This window comes from Lissotriton helveticus, chromosome 10, assembly GCF_964261635.1.
Source record: "Lissotriton helveticus chromosome 10, aLisHel1.1, whole genome shotgun sequence".
Classification (NCBI taxonomy): Eukaryota; Metazoa; Chordata; class Amphibia; order Caudata; family Salamandridae; genus Lissotriton; species Lissotriton helveticus.
This window is the reverse complement of record NC_136071.1, coordinates 569,745,516-569,766,173: the sequence shown is the minus strand read 5'-3', so window position 1 is coordinate 569,766,173 and position 20,658 is coordinate 569,745,516.

Here is a 20,658-nt window from a genome sequence, read left to right as displayed (position 1 = left end):
CTCATATCTATGTACACGGTTCATCCCATACGTCATCCTCAAACCCAACAATGGCTAATACAAGTAACAAGGGACAAAGGTACCTTAGATACTTTCGGTATAAATACAGCACATCTTGCTAGTGTTACTTAGAGGGAACCGAGGCTTCCAGGCTGACACACTGACCCCTTGCGGGGTGTCCAACTCAAGACCAAGAAGGGCTCCAACATTCTCACACTTCAGGTAATGGGGTTTGGCGAAATCCTAGAGGGATTCGTGGTTTTACACCTACTCACATCTTAGGTACACTTAGGTACAACTAGATAGGCATCGTAGGAGTACGCACTTTCATCATGCTTTTTATATTCATGTATTTATTCATGCTTATTGCACAATGATAGAAATGTACTATCCTTTTATATTCATGGTACTTCTAATCATATATCTCTGCTACTGTCTAATGGTTGTTGCAAAACCTCATATATTTTACACGAGAATAACAACTGTTCAATAAACTCTTATTGAAACACACAGACTGTTTATTCTGTGTATCTCTGAGATAAACTTAAATTAGCACGAGTGACTGAGTGAAACGTAGTGCATTTTTGCCATGATCTTGAGGGATGGGGGTTGTCATGTTCTAAGGTTGCCAGAAACAAATCTCTCCCCGATAAGAGGAGACACTAGTGGCACTGTGAGCTAGCTCAAATGCAAATAAGCTAACATTTCTAATTGGGTGTGTACGGAACTAGTCTGCCACCAATCCCACAGTTTATGTTATCCAAACGTGCAGGTCTTGTAGGGGTACTGTAGGAACTACACGACAGGAGGCATCGAACCAGTGTTTGGATTGTTTGCACAGAATCTTTTTGAGTTGCTTTCAAGCAGCAGAGTCGAAAATACTTAACATAGTGTTGATGTAATGATCCGTCAAATTTTTCATGTTAGGTGGAAGTTCCAGCAAATTCTTGCTCAAGTTGGATAGATTAGAGAGGCTGATGTCTCTCAGATTACAAGCCAGCTAATTGTTTTTAAGTGGTTGACCTTGTCTGAGCAATACCTTTTCCAGAATGTGAAAGGAGATTTAGTGATGATCCGACCAATCACAGGGTACAATGTCATCAAGATGAACAATGTAGTCACTAGCTATGATAAGGTCAAGGGTAGAGCCTTTGTAGTGGGTAGGTCCATTGCAGGCCTGAATGAAGTTGATGTGGGAGAGGAAAACCTTAAAGGAGCAAACTAGTGATTCATTTGGGTCATTCCAGTGAAGGTTGAAGTCACTGAGGAAGATATGGTTAGGGTAGAGTGCCGGGCAAGAAAAGATGAATTCCATCAATTGCTCTAAGAAATGTAAGTGATCCCTAGGGGGATGATAGATTGTGTGAAGCACACCAAAAATCTTGCCCTTGTTCCAAATTTCAGTGACTAGGTGCTCACAGGCAGACAGCAGATCATTATGAGTCTGCTTCAAAACGAGGCTAGAAAGATGGATGCAGGCAATACCCCCCCAGATTTTGATAGATCTATTGTATCTGATTATGTCATAGTCAGGAAGAATTAAGATGTCGAGTATTGGGGAGGAGGAGTCATTGAGCCATGTTTCCGTAAGAATCAGGAGGTCCGATTCTTGTGAAATTATGAGTTAGGAGATATCCTACCATGTTTCCCTGCTGATCTGCAGTTGAGAAGCATTGATTTGATATGAGAGTTTGTAATTGCTTCCACTAGGTGAGACGTGGCAACCTGAAGTAAATTATCCTTATTCATGGATCTAAAGTTAACACTAGGTTCTCTATCCGGATCAGATGAAATTCAAGGTGGTTCTGATGCAATGCTTCAGGGTGATGCATTGCGCTGCAACGGTTCTGCTAGTACCACAAATGGGCTGGCAGAGCACCTTCTGACCCACTTCGGAGAGACAAGGACTGGGGTAGCACCACTTGGGGTGGGCCAGAACCACGGCAAGCAGAGTCCAGGTGCTGGTTTCAGGGTGGTTGGAGCCTTTTCGGTCTCTGAGGCTCTGCTCAGGAGGACAAACAACTAGCCCTTGGAATCACTCTGTTGGTTCTGGATTCAAGATTAAGCGTGGGCGTAAAATCCATTTCGCGGGCGAATTTGCAAATTATTGACGATTTTGCGATCCGCGTGAAATTACCCAATAATTCGCGAATTCGCAAGCTACGAATTATTTTGCTTGGTCGCGCTTGAAAAATACAATATCGGCGCGCGGCGTTGACTCTGAGCCTGCCGAGTTGTTTTTCTCCCGGTTTTGCGTGTGCTGCGCCATTTTTGATCTTGCTGCGTGATCGCGCGAGAGTTTTTCGAACGCAATTACGTCATCGCGGCTTGCCATCTTGCACGACGAGAGTTTGACAATGCAAGTACGTCAGAAATGCCCGCAACGGCGTGCAGCTGACTTCCGGCAGGAGGCTTGAACAGCTTGCGTTCCCGAAATTGCAAAAATTGCAATTCTGCACAAGAAATCCACCACAGGAAGCATAAACCTTGTGGAAATGATGATTTTGATCAGAATAACTCCTCAGATTGACATTTGGCTGTACTTTTTGGTGCAGGAGTCCATTTTTTGGGGTGGGGTGGGAGGAAGGAAGTGCCCCAGAGTCTCCAACTTCCTGTTCCTGTCCAGCAGGCTCCTCCCAGTGCTTTGTCCATGTACTGGCCACTTTTCATTTGGCTGTGGAGCTGGAAGGATTACTTTTTCTTGCTGCTGGTGGATTCTTGTATTTGAGGACTTTTTGGACTTTGGAGTTTGGATCACTTTTGGACTTTACAAGTAAGTTGCTGTTGTTTGTTTGGGGCATTGCAGTTGAGGCAACTCCAGTTCTAAAACTTTTTTCACAACTTTAACAAAATATATATTGTGGTGGGTAGCTAGCCACAGTATCCAGTAGGCCCAGGGTTAGTCATGGGTGCATGATACAACTTTTTCTCTGATTTTTTTTAACTTAATTCTCATTTATGTCATGGAATTTTAGCTCACTGTTACATGTTGGTTTTTTTTTTATTTTGGGGTGTCTGTAAAGCCTCACTAGCCAGTAGGCCCAGAGGTAGTGATGGACCAAGTGTTTCTGTGGGGTGTCTTGAATTTAAACATCATTGAGGGCATGGATGGCATGGGATTGTGGTGATTTTTATGTGTTTTTAGATTTTTGGGGGTGTTGTTGGGGACTGGTCATGTGGGTGGGGGCCATTTTGAGTGCTGGTACAGGCAGGGCCTGGCCAATGGCTGGGGGGCAAGGGGCCATTTTGAAGGCAGGCAGTGTTCTCAGGCCTGCACCTATTTTGCCTAGCTTTCATCCATTATGCCCAGGGGTACTCAGTGGTGCATGGGCCTAGTCTTTCTGTGGGGTGTCTTGAATGTAAACATCATTGAGGGCATGGATGGCATGGGATTGTGGTGATTTTTATGTGTTTTTCGATTTTTGGGGGTGTTGTTGGGGACTGGCCATGTGGGTGGGGGCCATTTTGAGGGCTGGTACAGGAAGGCCCTGGCCATGTGCTGGGGGTCCAGGGGCCATTTTGAATGCAGGCAGTGTGCTCAGGCCTGCACCCAGTTTGCCTTGCTTTCAACCGTTATGCCCAGGGGTACTCAGTGGTGCATGGGCCTAGTCTTTCTGTGGGGTGTCTTGAATTTAAACATCATTGAGGGCATGGATGGCATGGGATTGTGGTGATTTTTATGTGTTTTTTTACTTTTTGGGGTGTATAACTGATGTTCCTCGGTCTTCCATTGCTTTTAGGTGCACAAGAGAACCACCAGTGCCAGGAAGAAGTCCTGCAGCGGTGTGTGCAGCACAGCGTCATGCGACGTCACGTGTGGCAACAGACAAGACAACTCTGCAACTCGTGCAACTGCGGCCTTCTGTTCTGACATCTGAAGAAGATGGCCCCAAAGAAAGGTGGCCGTAGCGCTTCAGCGAAAAAAGTTGCCAGTGCCACTGCCAGTAAGAAGGAGCAGAAGAAGCAAGTGGCACCACCTACCAAGCAGACTGGTGTGGCCACCAACACCTTTTTTTGGGGAAAAAAAACTACGCCTGCAGCAGCAGCGGAGTCCGCCGGGGACCAAGCTGGAAGCAGCACCTCCGCCTCATTGGGGTCAGTGCCACCACGCCAAGTTAGGTCCAAGACCATGAGTGCTGCTGCGGCAGCCACTTTGGTTGTTCAATCAACATCGACCAGTGATGTTGGCTCATAACAAGAAAGTACCATCCAATCAACGCCGGGTGTAACTCAGCTGGCGAGTGTTCACCAATCACAGCTGCAACGACAACCACAAGTGCAACTAGTACAAACGCAAGTACATGGGCAAGGAGAGGCGCAAGTACATGGACAAGGAGTGGCGCAAGTACATGCACAAGGAGAGGCGCAAGTAGAGGTGCATGGAGAGGTGCAACTACTAGAGGTTCATGGAGCGGCACAACTGCCTACAACGCTTGTTCCTCCAGAAGTAGGGGCACATCAGGAAATTGATATTCAAGTGGAGGTATCATCCGAGGAAGCCACTCCTCCTGAGGATGATACATTTTCTCCCAGATCCCCAGCAAGAAAAAGGTCAAGGAGGGCTGCTACTACTACTACTACTACTACTACTACTACTACAAGTTCTTCTTCAAGCCCCCTTCATTCTGATGACCGTGATCTTGATTGGAACCCAGCAATGCAGTCTGACAGTGCGGCACGCCATGAGCCGACAAAGGTAACTAAGCCTAAAAGGAAGGTTCCCGCAAGGCTTCGACTTATGGGTGATGACGACGAACAAGAAGTGGTGTCTTATGCTGCTGATGAACAGTCTGATGACGACCCAGTCATCACAGACATCACTCCAGCCACAGCGGGCATGCAGCAGACAAACATGTTAACCCTAGCCCGAATGGCTGCTGAGCGGGATGATGGCGGCGTGGCACTGGTACCACCACCAACGCAGTTAACTACAACACCAACACGACCTACAGATTCCATATTTTCTCGTCAGAAGGGCCGGCAGGGACCTCCATCCATCTCGACCTCCATTACCTGAAGTAGTGGTGCTGTAATTGAACAACGGAAACAAATTCAGCCACGCCCATGCTCCACTTCATCTGGCATTGAAAGTCAAAGTAGCACCTCCACCACCAGCAGACATTTCCAGTCCCCAGTTTGGGACTTCTTTACTGTTAGCAAAAAGGCGGAAAACATGGTCCTTTGTTCGATTTGTAAAGTATCAGTTAGTCGGGGTAAGCTTGGTACCAACTATGGTACCGGAGGCCAAAGAGGTCATCTCAAACAACACCACCCTATCCAGTGGTATAAGCACCTAAGTGACATCGAGGAAGCCAAAACAAAAACAAATCCAAATGTATCCCTTGATATTGAATCTGATGATGACGAGAGGCTGATCGTGCAGGGGGAAGTGAAGAAGCGACAGACATTTTTTCTGGTACACCCAGTACCCCTGGCAGCAGCACTGCAGTGGTGGCGCCCACACCCTCTACCCCTGCAACATGTATGAGGCACAGTAAGAGTCTGGGACAGACACCAATGCAAAAAACTAAATCAATGAGCCTAACTGGTGTGAAGTCTACATCATCATCATCATCATCATCACGTAAAATGGTCCAGCCCACCATTAGCGGAAAGTTCTGGTCGGATGCGCCATTTGAACGCAACCACCCAACGTGCGTTTGTATAACGCAAAGATGGCTAAAATGCTAGTGCTGGACCTTCTCCCTTTCTCTTTCGTGGAAGGGGTGGGTTTTCGTGAATTGGAGGCAACAATCTGCCCTAAATGGAAGGTTCCTAGCCGGTCCTATTTTGCAAGGGTTGCTGTTCCAGCACTACATCAAGATGTGCTGGAGGTGATTGGCGCAGCTATTCTGAAGAGTGCTGTTCACACTATCCACATGACAACAGACATGTGGACCCTTGATTACATGTGCATCACTGCACCCTGGGTCTCTTTTGCAGGGGTCGATAAACAGTTAAAACACAAAGATGTTGACCCGGAGGAAGTTTTTAAAGCTACTCGCAAACATGCAACAGTAGGCATGTTTGTCATGGGGAAATCGCACACTTCACCTAACCTTTTGGAGGAGTTCGACAGGAAGGTCAATGAATGGCTGCATCCAAGAAATCGCACAGTTGGTTATGTTTCCACGGATAATGGCAGTAATATAGTTAAGGCCATGGAGCTAGGTGGCTATTTCAAAGTGTCGTGTTTGGCGCACAGTATTAACATCGTGGTGCAAGCCTTTTTGAAAACAGAAGCGCCAGTCCCCGAATTACTGACCATCTGCCGAAGAATCTGCTCACATTTCAACCATTCTTTTAAGGCCCGGAAGCAGCTGAGGAGCCTTCAATATGAACGTAAACTGCCAGTCAAAGGACTAATACAGGAGGTGGCAACACATTGGAACTCAACCTTTTACATGCTTGAGCGTCTGTCTGAGCAGTGGGAGGTAATACATGAGTATATCTTTAAACTTGGTTCTACTCATAAAGACATGGGGCTAGAGTTGGAGGAATGGAAGCTAATTGCAAGCCTGACAGACATGCTCCGTCCTTTTGAGCTCTTCACGCGTGCAGTCAGCAGGGAGGACTGTTCTTTGAGCAAAGCTATCCCATTGTTGCGCATGCTAGAGCACCAACTGAAGGAGGTGATTTCAACGTTCCGAGATGATGGTGAAAAGCGAGAAGCATATGATTTGGCAGAGAAGTTTTTAAGGCACCTACTTGACAATGAAAGGCTTAAAAAGATACATACAGAACAACATTACATTTGTGCCACTATTCTTGATCCACGGTACAAAAAGGCAGTGGCTAGCAAAGCATTCATTCCTTTTGATGAAGCAGATGTTTCAAAGTACAAACATTGGCTAGCTGTGTCAGCCACTCGGTTCGAAAGAGAGCGGCAGAACCTTCAAGGAGGCAGCACAAGTACAACTGAATCAGCAGGCCATCCGGCGTCAAGTTCCACTTCTCAATCGGTGGCCGAAGGGAGTCACTTTCCCTCACAGCCGTTAACGACACCAGCAATCGTATCATCATCCTCCTCACCAGCACCAGGCCGCCCAAAAATATTGTCAGAAGGGGATTGGCTATCTCAGCAAGGGTTTGCTCGGTCCACTGATGAAAAGGTCGCAAATGGTACGCAAAGTGGATCAACCCTGGAGAACCTTGAGTCGGTGGTGCAGGCCTATCTGGATGACCCAACAGAGGTCTGTCATAATGAGAACCCATTGGAATATTGATATACGAAAAGCTTCGTATGGCGACTGATCACCAACCTGGCTCTAAATTATTTGTCTTGCCCACTTGCAAGTGTGTCTTCTGAACGTGTTTTCAGTGCTGCTGGTGCCATTGTTACTTCAAAAAAAAGGACCCGCCTTTTGCCCAAAAATGTGGAGAGGTTAACAATAATCAAGATGAATCAGCACTTCATACCACCCGATTACAAAATACGTGAATGCACGCAGGAAGAAGAGGACACCGACTTAAGTGACGTCAACAGAAGTTCTTCTCGGTCACCAGACCTACTCCCGTCTCAATTCGTAGACTTGGAGGACGAGCTCTGCTTCCCTGACACCGATGCCTGAAAATGACTTCCTTTTTTCCGTACTTATTCACTTTTATTCCTGTGTGTCTTTCTTTGTTTTGCTACTTTTACCACAACAAAAAACTCTAATCACCTAATCACAACAAGTCCATCATCAGCACTGTCTTCATCTTATTTTCCTTATTGATTTGAAGGTGCCGCAGTCTGCATTCAGATGTTCACAAGTTCACAACTCAATCATGCTCCTCTATCCTCCTCCTCCAGACTCCCCCTATCCATTTCCCTCAAGGCAGATGGATGGATTATGGAGAAATAAAAAACTTTGTGTTCGTAGACGAGTCCCCTCAAGTGGGACTAAAATAACTGACTGACTACAAGCTTGCTGATTGTTTACAGACCTACTTCTGAAATTTGCAGGAGAGGCTGCCCTGTGGGCCCTCACTTTCCGAAGAAGATGCGGACAAAAAGTAGAACAGGTAATGAATAATGAGAAGATGGCATGCAGTGGACAGCAATGGCTGTCTGTCTCTGTTGAAACGAATTGCTGTTTGTTTTTTGTGAACAGCGCAATTTGCCATGTTTTGAATATACCAGTATTGCAGGTTTTTGGGGGTTTCTTTGGGGGTGTTCTAGATTTGCGGTGCTATGTCGGGGGGTCTGGTAGCACTGCTGGCACAGTCTAATGTTGATTGCATTTGGTTTTCGAGAAATCCATGGTGGAAAAGGGGAGTTAGGGCCTAGCTGCAGAGCGCATTTGGACTGAATTCCAGGTTGGCCCGAAATTTGGTAAGTCTCACTTTTTAAGGTTTTGCTTTTTGGCTGTTTGGGGGGCCTGGGTTGACGGGTCCGGGGGCATTGCTGGGAAGGTCTAATACCAGATAAAAGTGTTTTGGAGAAAATCGGAGCTGAAAAAGCTTTTGCGTTTTTGCTCACTTGCTTGTCTTTGGGGTGCTGTTTGGGGGAGTTCCTGGTGTTTGGGGGTGGGTTTTGGGGTCTGGGAGCACTGCTGGCACAGTCTAATTTTGATTGCATTTGTTTTTCAGGAAATCCATGGTGGAAAACAGGAGTTATGGCCTAGCTGCACAGCGCGCTTGGAGTGATTTTGGAATGAGGCCTAAATATTTCTAAGTGTGAGCTTTTCCGGTTTTCCTTTTTGGCTGTTTGGGGATCTTCTACTTGTTTCCGCCTGGGTTGACGGGTCTGGGGCATTGCTGGGAAGGTCTAATACCGGATAAAAGTGTTTTGGATAAAATACATGGTGAAAAAGTTTTTCACTTGTTCGCGTTTTCGTTCACTTTTGTGTTTTCGGGGGCCTGCTTGGGGGGGTTCCTGGTGTTTGGGGGTGGGTTTTGGGGTCTTGAAGCAACACTGGGTATGGATACTTTTGATTGCAAGAGGTTTGAAGCAAATCCATGGTGGCAAAGGAGAGTTAGGGCCTAGCTGCAGAGCGCGCGCGGAGTGATTGTGGAATTTTGCCTGAAAATTTCTAAGTCCCCATTTTTGTATATTTGCTTTTTGGCTGTTTGGGGGCCTTATACTTGTTCCACCTGGGTTGACGGGTCTGGGGGCATTGCTGGGAAGGTCTAATACCGGATAAAAGTGTTTTGGAGAAAATCGGAGCTGAAAAAGTTTTTGCGTTTTTGCTCACTTGCTTGTCTTTGGGGTGCTGTTTGGGGGTGTTCCTGGTGTTTGGGGGTGGGTTTTAGGGTCTGGGAGCACTGCTGGCACAGTCTAATTTTGATTGCATTTGTTTTTCAGGAAATCCATGGTGGAAAACGGAAGTTATGGCCTAGCTGCACAGTGATTTTGGAATGAGGCCTAAATATTTCCAAGTGTGAGCTTTTCCAGGTTTGCTTTATGGCTGTTTGGGGGTCTTCTACTTGTTTCCACCTGGGTTGACAGGTCTGGGGGCATTGCTGGGAATGTCTAATACCGGATAAAAGTGTTTTTGATAAAATACATGGTAAAAAAGTTTTTCACTTTTTAGCGTTTTCACTCACTTGCCTGTCTTTGGGGTGCTGTTTGGGGGGGTCCTGGAGTTTGGGGGTGGGTTTTGGGGTCTGGGAGCACTGCTGGCACAGTCTAATTTTGATTGCATTTGTTTTTCAGGAAATCCATGGTAGAAAACGGGAGTTATGGCCTTTAGACAGAATTGAAAGAAGGCCGATTCTAAGTATGAGATTTTCCATTTTTGCTTTTTGCCTGTTTGGGGGTGTTCTCCTTTTTTGCGGGTGGGTTGGCGGGTCTTGGGGCATTGCTGGGAAGGTTTAATACCGGATAAAAGTGGTTTGGAGAAAATCCATGCTGAAAAGCGTTTTGGCACTTTTTTTTAACTTAGGGCTCGTTAGGGTTAGCAGCAGTATTGCATGTGTTTGAGAGTGTTCTAGATTTTTACAACTGGGTTCTGGGGTCTTAGAGCACTCGTGGGAATGTGTAATTTTGGTTGCAAGTGGTTTGAAGAAAATCCATGGTGGGAAAGGGGGGATTTGGCCTAGTTAAAGAAAGCGTTTGCCACTATTCTTAACTTAGGGCTCGTTAGGTTTAGCAGTATTGTATTGCATGTGTTTGGGGGGGGTTCTAGATTTTTACGACTGGGTGGGGTCTTGGAACACTTGTTGGAATGTCTAATTTTGATTGCAAGTGGTTTGAAGAAAATCCATGGTGGAAAAGGGGGGTTTTGGCCATACTTTCTGAGTGCGCTTTGGCACGATTTTAAATTAGGCCCCTGCGAGATAGCAGCAGTATTCTGCACGTTTTTGGGAGGGTAATGTGGGGTGTTCTAGATGTTGGGGATTGTTATCTCTGAAAGTGACAGTATAATTTTTGCACTACACAGCGTGCTTTATATATTTTTTTCTCCGAGGTGTCTTTAACACTTACTGTTGTGTTTTTTCATCATCAATTACAGGCAGGCTTTTACCCTGTGCCATTGATGTACTACTCAGGCTTACAATTAGCGATCCGCAAATCCGCATCAGGCAGGCAGTGGACAGTCAGTGTGTCTGGTCACCAAGATTGATCGACGTAGCATCAGATGGAATGAAGGAGTACCGCGAATAAGAGAAATGGCTGGATGCATCAATTTGACAAATTCAACGGGACAACTACAAAAAACAGTAACAGTATCCAAAATTCTCCTTATCTTTTAAATGATATTCTTGTGAACTTGAACTTACTTCTACGAGTGTGACTCTGTTTTTTTTTTATCTCTGCTTCAAATTCATCCCTCCAGCTATTTGATACGTCTTTGCTATGTTTAACACTAATTTAATGTTCTAAGTGTTTATTCTCTGAGGGCAGAGAGGCAAGTGAAATTGCGTAATGACTGCAGCCCTGTACTGCCAACTTGTTCCTTCGTAGTTACTAGTAAGTTGCAGTAAGTAGTAGTACTACTTTTCAGTAAGCTAACCATCCATTTAGTAAACAACTTCTGGCATGCAGTAGTGCACTTCCTTTATGTCCCTTTAAAGGTTTATCAATATCTTCAAATCCAAAGATTTGTTTCTCTTCATTTGTTGTTTGACTGTCCATGCTGTGTTTTTTTCCTCTCTACCAAACTTTCCCAAAAAACCCCATTTCCATCCAATTTTCAAACCCTAACCCTCTTCCCCCGGGCTGTGTGGTATTTCATTCAGGTGTGACTGACAACAACAATAAATTCCACACACTTGCTGGGGAGGATAAGGTCAAAGCAACCAGAAGTTCATGTGCGCCATCGTGGATTGATAATAAGAACATCCTCCTCCTACACGACGTGAACAATCTAATGCTTAATGCTTACCTTACGTTGGCACTGCTTAGGCTACAATTTCTGAGTGTAGTTACTGATTGAACCCTGATATGTAATTTAGATGTAGACGCTGATTATCAACCAGTGTAATTATCGTTTTCCCATTTTCACAGAACCACCGGGGCACTGTGACGGTCTGCACACCTCTTTATCTGCAACCAAACATTTGGAAACGAACCGGACTTAATCACACAATTTGACTGGATGATTGTCTAACCCCAGTAAGTGTCCCCCCACCTATTAATCATCAGATAGGACATCCCATCTCTGTACCTTTTGTAATTGCAGTCCTCTTAATTAATTGCCCGTTGAATCGCTCACAATAGGAACCTACGAAGGTCCTACCATTATGGTCACTGGATGGCCAAATGTAAAGTATGTATTTGACTATTTGCCAGTCCTTGGATATTGTTGACTCGTTATAAGGTACAGATACATTCATTTTAATTTTATTGCTTGTAGGTGCTCTCGTCTTATCAATGTCCTGATGAAGACCCCAGAATGAGGTTTCAACTAACCCTTACACCATGCGGGGTTGAAACATAGACCATTGTACATTACTTCTCTAAACATAGGAGAAAATCAAATGGAGTAAAACCTATCCTATGTGAAAAGAGATATATGGAACTGTTGATCTAAATTAGACTGTAAAGGTCCTATTGAGTTCTATTGTGATTGTGTTATGGTCACAACACCTTTACCCAGTCCCCACACTTATCCCATCACACCTATCCCACTTAACTACCTTTCTATTTTTTCACTGAGAGTGTGCCGATATTTATGTAAATACCATGTCATAACTTTGATTGATAAAAGGTATATATGATCTTGTTTAAAAGAATTCATTTATGTTTTTCGCCGCAAGTTTCATGGAATTAACAATTCACGGAACTTATTGATTGATGCTAAGTTTCCGTTCACTTCCGTGCTAAATAAAATGTGCATTGAATACTGGACTGGTCAATATCTGAGATACGTAATGTATATATTGAACATTTGTTGTTTTTGAAAGAAATAGACACTGACCCTTTTTTAATATGTACCTAATTATTGACCCAGATCAGATAGTTTTAGGGTATACCCCGTTAAAACGTATCATAGGCTACAATTTAGGGCATTGTTCTGTACCGTACTATCTATTGTACTGTTTCTAATGCTACGCTCAGGCCACTCAATGTTTAATTTCCTCTTTTTTTCATATGGTGATACTGCAAGTGTGTACAACTACTGCTACCAGCACACCATTGATATTGTATCCGTCGAGGATTCAAGTCAACAACCAACCTTAATCACCATTGGCAAGGCAGCCAGCCCTGGGGCTACCCCGATTCTCAAACACGAATCACAGGTAAGATAAGCATTTTGGAGAGGTAGAATAATGGGCTAGGACTGGGAGGAGAGCAGAGATTGCCAGTACTACTAGTAAAGTACTAGTAGGGCTACTGAATTCACTAACTCGGTTACTGGCACTTTGGTACATTTCAGGACTAGATGTTTCATTCATGCTGGTAAGTTGGAAGAAACCAAACGTCCAGTAACCACCGCCCACCCCCACACAAAATAATATGAATGCGTATACTATGTTTTAGTATGAAAAATAATTATTAAGAAATATATTGAGGTAGTCAAAAAATGAAATAAATTAACCCAACTTACCCCCCTACCTAACCCCAACCAATGTCCAAAAGTCCAAAAGTCCCCTTTCCCAAACACCCAATTCCCACACCCCCAACAGTCTTTAAAAAAGGGGCAAGGGACAGTCACTTCCTCCGGTGGCGTAGTTTTGCAAGCTGTTGCTTCATGTCCCGCTGCTCTTTGCGGAGGTCCCGAAGCTGGCGCTGATGTTTTTTGGCCAACCGCTCCAGGTAGTCCACTCTTTTGCGTAGTCCGCGCACACGAACGATCCAGGATATGGGGGGGGGGGCGCTGATGTTGTTGCTGCTGTGCGGCGGCGGCGGGAGGCAGTCGGGCCACGGCTCCGTTTGGCTGGAGGCTTCTGGCTGGTGGACCCGGGGGCAGTGGAGGAAGATGTAGATGTTGATGTCTCCTCATGCTCCCGAGCCCACAACCGCCAATACTCGACACAAATAGCCTCCAGCTTACGGGCCCTGGCCCGGACAGCCATCTCCTTACGGGTGAGCTTTTTGGGAGTAGCATCTATGAAGAAAGAAAGAAAAATACTGTAGCCAATAGTCTTTAACATAAAGTCAAAATAATTCAACGGAAGGTTGACACTCAGTAACACCAGCAAGTAGCAAACACAGTATAACATTTTGGCATGTATCTTTCCGCCGTCTTTGTTTGTAAGCCTGTGACACTGTGAGTTTCAGGAATTCCACTAGCAGCACTATAGGGTGACTCACTACTACATACATAGTCAGAGAGTACTAAAAAAACGCCTTTTTTACTTTTTTTACTCTTGTTTTGCAAACAAAATTACTGGTACGTGAACTTGTGGTAGCCACCATAATGGCAGCTCACTCAGCTTTCACCCAAGAAATACAGACACAGGCCATGATGATGCAGACTCGCAGTACTTTAAGCAGTACATGCAGGTGGGGATAGGAATGTCTTACTTTTCTATAGGGGTGGCACTGCCACTGGCCATACTTCATCCACTCAGCATCTGCTCTACTACATCATACACCTCTGCTATCGACGAGGAGGATAAAGAAGATAACATCCAGGCTTCCAAAGTACGTCTATGATTCTACTTAATGTCTCAAATGTACCAACATTTCTTTTTGTCAACAACCAACTAACGCCCTTTTCATTATATTTTGGAAACCGCCGTCTTCTTTCTTATGTTCAATTGCATTCAACAATACCATTCTTTACAGTCATAAATAAATATTAAGACTCGCTCGTCCTTCGTTTCACCCTTCTTTAACTTTTCGTTCTTCACATCCCTAAACTACATCTGATATGACTTGGCTTCACAATAAAAATTTGCCAGCTGAGTTGAAGTGAAATAGAGGGGGCCATTGGTTACCAGAGAAGTACCGCCGCTAATGCTATTAAAAGTCAAGGTTGACTGTCTTCTCCATGATAGCCCAAAAAGTAGTTCTAAATTAGTAAATGTTCTTGACAGTACAGTGTACTTATACTAGTGTACTGTGTACTACTGTGCAGTACATCCTACACTCCTTCACGAGCCTACTAAAAAAAAATTCAATAAGTAAGGAGTATAATAACTTACCACCATCCGCCGCCGCTGAGTCTTCCCCCCCAGCTCCTCCTGTTGGCGCCGCCGCATCCAGAGTGGACCCCTCCGCACTGCTGGCCCCGGCACTGGTGGTCATCTGTGCCGCATCAGATGTTGTGATGTCTAGGAAAAACATGTCATATTTTCAGATGCCATATACAACCCCCTATTTTGTCTCGTAATGGAAGAAAATGTTACATAACACATTTTTTATTACTGGGATTGAAAAAAAGTAACGGTTTTGGGGAGGGTGTTAAACTTTTATATGCTTATTTCATTAAATGATACACTTCTTCTTATGACAACTGATGAATGCTTGCTTAACGTGCACCATATTTCTCATTACAGAAAGAAGATTCCATTGCCCTTCTGCCAGACGATTCACCAACTACTACTGAGTCATCACCAGCAGTACTTTAAGTACTTTAAAGAAGGTGGGGGCTCAAGCACAGTTATTCTAATAATTTCTTGTGTCTGTTAACTATTATTAAGTTTGAGTCATACTAATTTCATTCATGGGAATGTTGTTTAAACTTTAACGTCATCTCCATCCATCAGAATACTACGCTATTAAAAATAAAGAAATAATGTTTTCATTTCTTAATTGAAAATAAAACTTTAAAACTAACAAACACTGTGTGGTTTTTGTTCACGAGTGAGTGAGCGGAAAGGTTTGAACTACTGCACTTGGCAGTCATGTTTCAGTGACTCAGATAGGCCGCGACTCGGAGGTAACCTTCTTCTGCTGTTCTTCTGGGTCGTAAAATCATTGGTCAGACATTCTAGATAGTCGGTCAGGGGAATGGGGGTTCAACTTCTGTTCGGACTGAGGTATGTCGAAAGTCGAACTGCACCTATCATCAACAATGTCCTATTTATCTTGTCCATACTTCTTTGTGTGCAGAATAGTCCCTGAAACACTAGCTGTATGGGATGTGCTCCTCTCAAATCAAAAAGGCACCTGCTACCTTTTACTTGGTGTAAACAATGACATTTTGTTGTTGGAAATTGTCAAAGCACTTACATTAACAAGACTGGAATAGACAGCAAGGGCAACCCAGAGGACTGCACTCAGTGCCTAGAGCTATTGCTGTATCAGAGTTTTGTTTCACACCGTTTGCCGAATGGGCAAGCTTAGCTACCTACACAGACCGACTCATAATTGTAAATAGTATTAGCACAGAGAGTGATGGTAGAGGCAGGATAAGAATGTAGAAAGTAGTCTATTTAGAAGAAGATCAAAGACTATTTTGTAAAACATAGAATTATTAGGAACCAGTTTGTAATGAATAGGAGCTGTAAAAGTTAGGGAAGTATAAGTATTAATATAACAATAGAATAACTTACTGGGGCCAGCAGAAGAGCCTGCAAGGGACTGAGCCTCTCCACCTTCTGCCACCGGAGTCTCTGTCGCCACCGCCGCCTTGCCCCTGGGAGGTCCTGGTGATCATGAAATAATAAAACACAACATGGATGATTGTTTTTTGGGAAATATTTGATTTCTTTGTACTCAATCTAAAATTATGTCTGGGAAACAAATTAACATCAATTGCATCTGATCTGGTCAACTAGGAGGATAGTAGTACAGTATTGCAGGATTCGCAGACCATCTAATAGGAAAGTTATGTAATTCACTAACTACATCAACAACAAAAAGGTTCTACTACGACTGCCATCACTCAGCAGCACGAGACGTCGCGTAAGAGACACAGTCCGTCATCATGATTGCAGACCACTAACAAATGTCCTATAACAAGTAATAAATAATATACTCAACGTATCAATCCACCACTATCTCTTCAAAGTGGCAGGAGTACAAAGAAGGACTAGACTTGAGTCTACTGTCTCTAGCATTACGCAGTAATGCTCTCAAATGACTAAAAAGTTGCAAACAAGTAAGCATTGTAGCAACGCCAATAACCAGGCGAGCACCTGCAATGACAGAAGCTACTTAAACATTAATTTACCTGCAATGTAATCGAATCAGCAGCATTTGTACTCTTCAGGAAAAAAATAGATTAGCAATATAACAGAGCAGAAGGATAAAAAGTAGTTATTAAATAGCTACTTACCAAGGCCAGGGATCTCCACACCGAGCAGGTCGAGCATGTCATGCTCCCGGTCCAAGATGTCATTCCACCGGTGCGCCACTTGCTGGTAGGTGCCCCGGACCCCAGACTCCTTATACATGTGCCGGCACACTTCTCCCACAGCTGGCGACGCTCCCGGAGGCCGTAACCGGAAGAAATCCGCCCACCTGCTGCCACGTTTTAGGGAGGTGGACTTGCACAAACACCATCAAGGCGCCCACCTCTACCGCGGAGAAGATCTCCCTGGCCTGGACTTCCTCCCCCCTCAAACGCCCGCAAGGGTGCCGGGTATGGGGTGCTGGGCCCTTCCCCTTGCTCTTGTCGCCTCCCTTAGCCATGGTCCTGGGCACAAGAAGAAGGAAAGAAGAATAGGTGAGAAAAAAAATAAGAGAGAGAGCGAAAGAAATAAAGTAGGTAATAAAGTAACAAAAAGTAAAAAAAAACACAAAATATCGATGTAGGAAATTGAAGAGAGAGATAATAAGCAAAAAAAGACAAAAAAAAGTTCAGAAAAACATCGGATTACGAAGATTTGAGATGGATAGAAAGGTAGCATGCCCAAAACCATAGCAGTGAATGAAAAACAAGATGGCCGCGCCCGTAGAGGACCGCGTGGGTAAGTTCACGCGATATTTTCCCCGCGAGTATGCAAAAACGCCCATGAGCACGTAATCGCACGCCGCATACGACGCGAGCATGCAACAAGCGCCCGGAAACGGAAACATGTCACGCAAACAAGATGGCCACGCCCATACACGACCGCATGGACAACCTCGGGGTCGGTGCACTGCAAGCGGTCCGCGAATAAGCAGAAAACCGCGCGAACACGCAAAAAAATAAGCATGGGCGGATTTTGCGAATTGGCAATCCGCGAAATTGCGTATTTACGGATTCGCAATCCGCAAAATCCGCGAACTCTCGCGAATTTGCGGATTTTTATTTTTTTTGTGTTTGCAAGGATTTCTGCCAGTTCGCGAGGATTTTGTACCAGGTCGCAAACGCGAACTTACTTTTCGGGTAGCAACGGTCGCGAACATGTTGTTTCTACATTTGGTTCATCACAGCACCCTCTGTTTCACCACTGCCACCCTCTGTTTCACCACTGCCACCCTCTGGCTCACCCATGCCACCCTCTAGTTCATCACTGTAGATTATGTGTGGAAAAGCACACCTGCCCTGCCTCAACTGACATAAATGAATTAGGGGCTGATTAATGTGTTACTGAATTTGAACTTCCTGGCTGGAACCTGCTTCCTTATCTGTAATTGCTTTCTCTGAGCCTGCTGTGAGGGTCAGAGCAGGGTCATAGAATAGTTGCAAGTAGGCAACTGAACTCTGGAGGGGCCCCTCAGGAAGTGCTACAGGGAATGGTTACTAATGATAAGATTGAACTTTTGCACTTGCTGAGTGCTTTCAGTTTTGCAAAAATCCAAATATCCAGCAGCATCCACAAAAAGTAATCCTTCCAGGTCAAGATCCCTGGCACCTGCTTCTTTATCTGTAATTGCTTTCTGTTGCAGTGTAATTTTTTTAACAGGACCTTTGTTGTATACTTGTAGCTATACTCTGAGCCTGCTGTGAGGGTCAGAGCAGGGTCATAGAACAGTTGCAAGTAGGCAACTGAACTCTGGAGGGGCCCCTCAGGAAGCACTACAGGGAATGGTTACTAATGATGAGTTTGAACTTTTGCACCTGCTGAGTGCTTCCAGGTCAAGATCCAAATCAAAGTGACCAGCACATGAAGAAAGCACTGAGAGGAGCCTGCTGGACAGGAACAGGAAGTTGGAGACTGTGGGGCACTCAAAACACAAACATTTTTTGGGAGGGTCAAAGGGGTAATAGTTTAACGACCTGTCTCCTCATGCCCCTGTACATGAGAACAACCACACAAGAAGAGAAGACCAGGTCTGGAGTGGTGTGCTGTCCTAACTGGTGCAAATGGATCACACGGATATGTGTGTAGGAAAGTGTGTTTGCATTACACAGGGCTAGAAAAGTCCCATCAGACCACCCTCGTGGCGGCATATCATCATGTGGGAGACGGGCAATTGCTCCATCTACTGCCCATGCCATCAAGAGGCAGTGCCTGTAGTCACAATTATGTGCGATCTACAGTTAGAAAAAGAGTGTGCAGTGCTTAAAGCAAAATGTGCATGATTAAAAATGACTACCTAAACTGGGAAATTTTCCTTAAAGCATTAGTGTAGGTGTCAAGATTAAAAACGCGTGCCTGGTATTCAAAAATGTAAGAGTACATTATGGCGCTGCGCAGTATGGTCGGTCGACTAGTTTCAGCTAGATAGAGAATTGCTCCAGCTTTCATCAGGACCTTGTCGATTGGTAAGCTACTGCAATACAGTGTGAAACATCATTCAAAAGTGGAAACACATTAGATTCACACAACAGCGTACAATATACTTAAAGAGGCAGAGACATTTGAACCTCATTATCCGATGTGGGCAGGAAGGAAATCTTCTTCCTGTGTAGAAAACAAAAGGGTATATACTATGTATCCAGTAACACACAACAATCAGCATAACCCAGATGAACACCATCAACACCAAACACACCTGCGAGAACAGTTGGCGTACCGCAATTTAAATAAGCATATTAGCTTAGTCACGAAGAGGCATTTCCTCTCTGTGATACTCACCCAGCTTTTTGTGGGTGAAGACCTCACCTCACCCGGCAACCGCTCGGGAAATGGAGGCCCCGCTCTGATGTGTAGAAAAAGAGGGACACAGTTAGTCCAAAGGTCAACCGTGTCCAGCCAAATCGCTCTACACCAAACGCCAATGTACGTGTGATAGACACCTCGCTGACTGACTTATCCTACGCCATTCCCGCCAGATCAGTACTGATTATGAGTTAGTAATACTCTATTTACATTCATTGTTATAAAGAGTAAGGGTAAAGAACCCTAGAACTTAGATGGTAAAGTAGACAGTAATGGCCATCTAATATCTCATCTCTGTTGCTGTGAATAATATTAAGAGTACTAAGATGAATGTCAGCACACTAGTGCTGTTGTTCAGAGAAATAGGGAATTGGAGCCCCGTTTTTACCCTAAATGACGCTACAATCCATAGGGTATGCTGCATGCTCAGCCAGGTAACATGCCCAAATCTGCTCAATTCAACAGCGGTGTGCGATGTCACAAAACATCATAGGACCCGCTACCTAGCAGCATTGCCTTTACTTATGCCAATGTTAAATGCTTGAAAATAGCCCTCGCGTGCTCCAAAGACCCACCTGTCCGTCGGTGCCCAACGCTCAGAGTCGAGCGGAAGGGGAGGCACCGACGGCTTTGGAGGATCGGTTTAAAAAGCGCGAGGAAGCGAAAACGTTTAGCCAATTGCGACACCCTTAGTGTCAATCCACCTATGGGTCTAGACCATCGCAGCCTGACCCACATGACAAGGAGAAATGGGCTCACCTGTATGTAACCGGGAACACGCCCGGTGGAGATGGATCAGTTGCGCCTCACACTAGTCTCCTCGCGCATGCGTAGGGCTGTTAGAAGTTAAAAGCCACTATCCTATCGCGCATGCGTTGAGCTAGAGGGAAAATACCTGAGCACTCGCAACTAAAAACGGAGAAAGCGCATCCTCTCTCCTGCTCAGAAAAGCAAGGCTACACCTTTGTTCAGTATGGGGGCTAGATTGGACCTCTGTGCAGTGAACAATCACCGCAGATATATAAGACATGGAGGGGAAAACGCCCATGTCGTCATAGACCAAATAGGTCAATATATTGTGCATAAAGTGGATAGTAGAAGGCAAATACTGGAAATAGCAGTATCATAATGGTATGTGTACTGACCCAAGGTATACATGGAGAATTAGGCCATCCTAGTAAGAAACACCAGCGAAGGACAGTTCATCCAGATATTGGCCAAGAAATTTGTAGAATATAACCAAAGAGTGTTGAGGTAAGAATTGGTGGGGAGGGATGGCGAGGGGCCAGCCAGACATAAGGAGTCGCACTCAGTTACATTGGGTGAGCATATTGATGCAAACAACACCAATAAGTTTGCATCTAT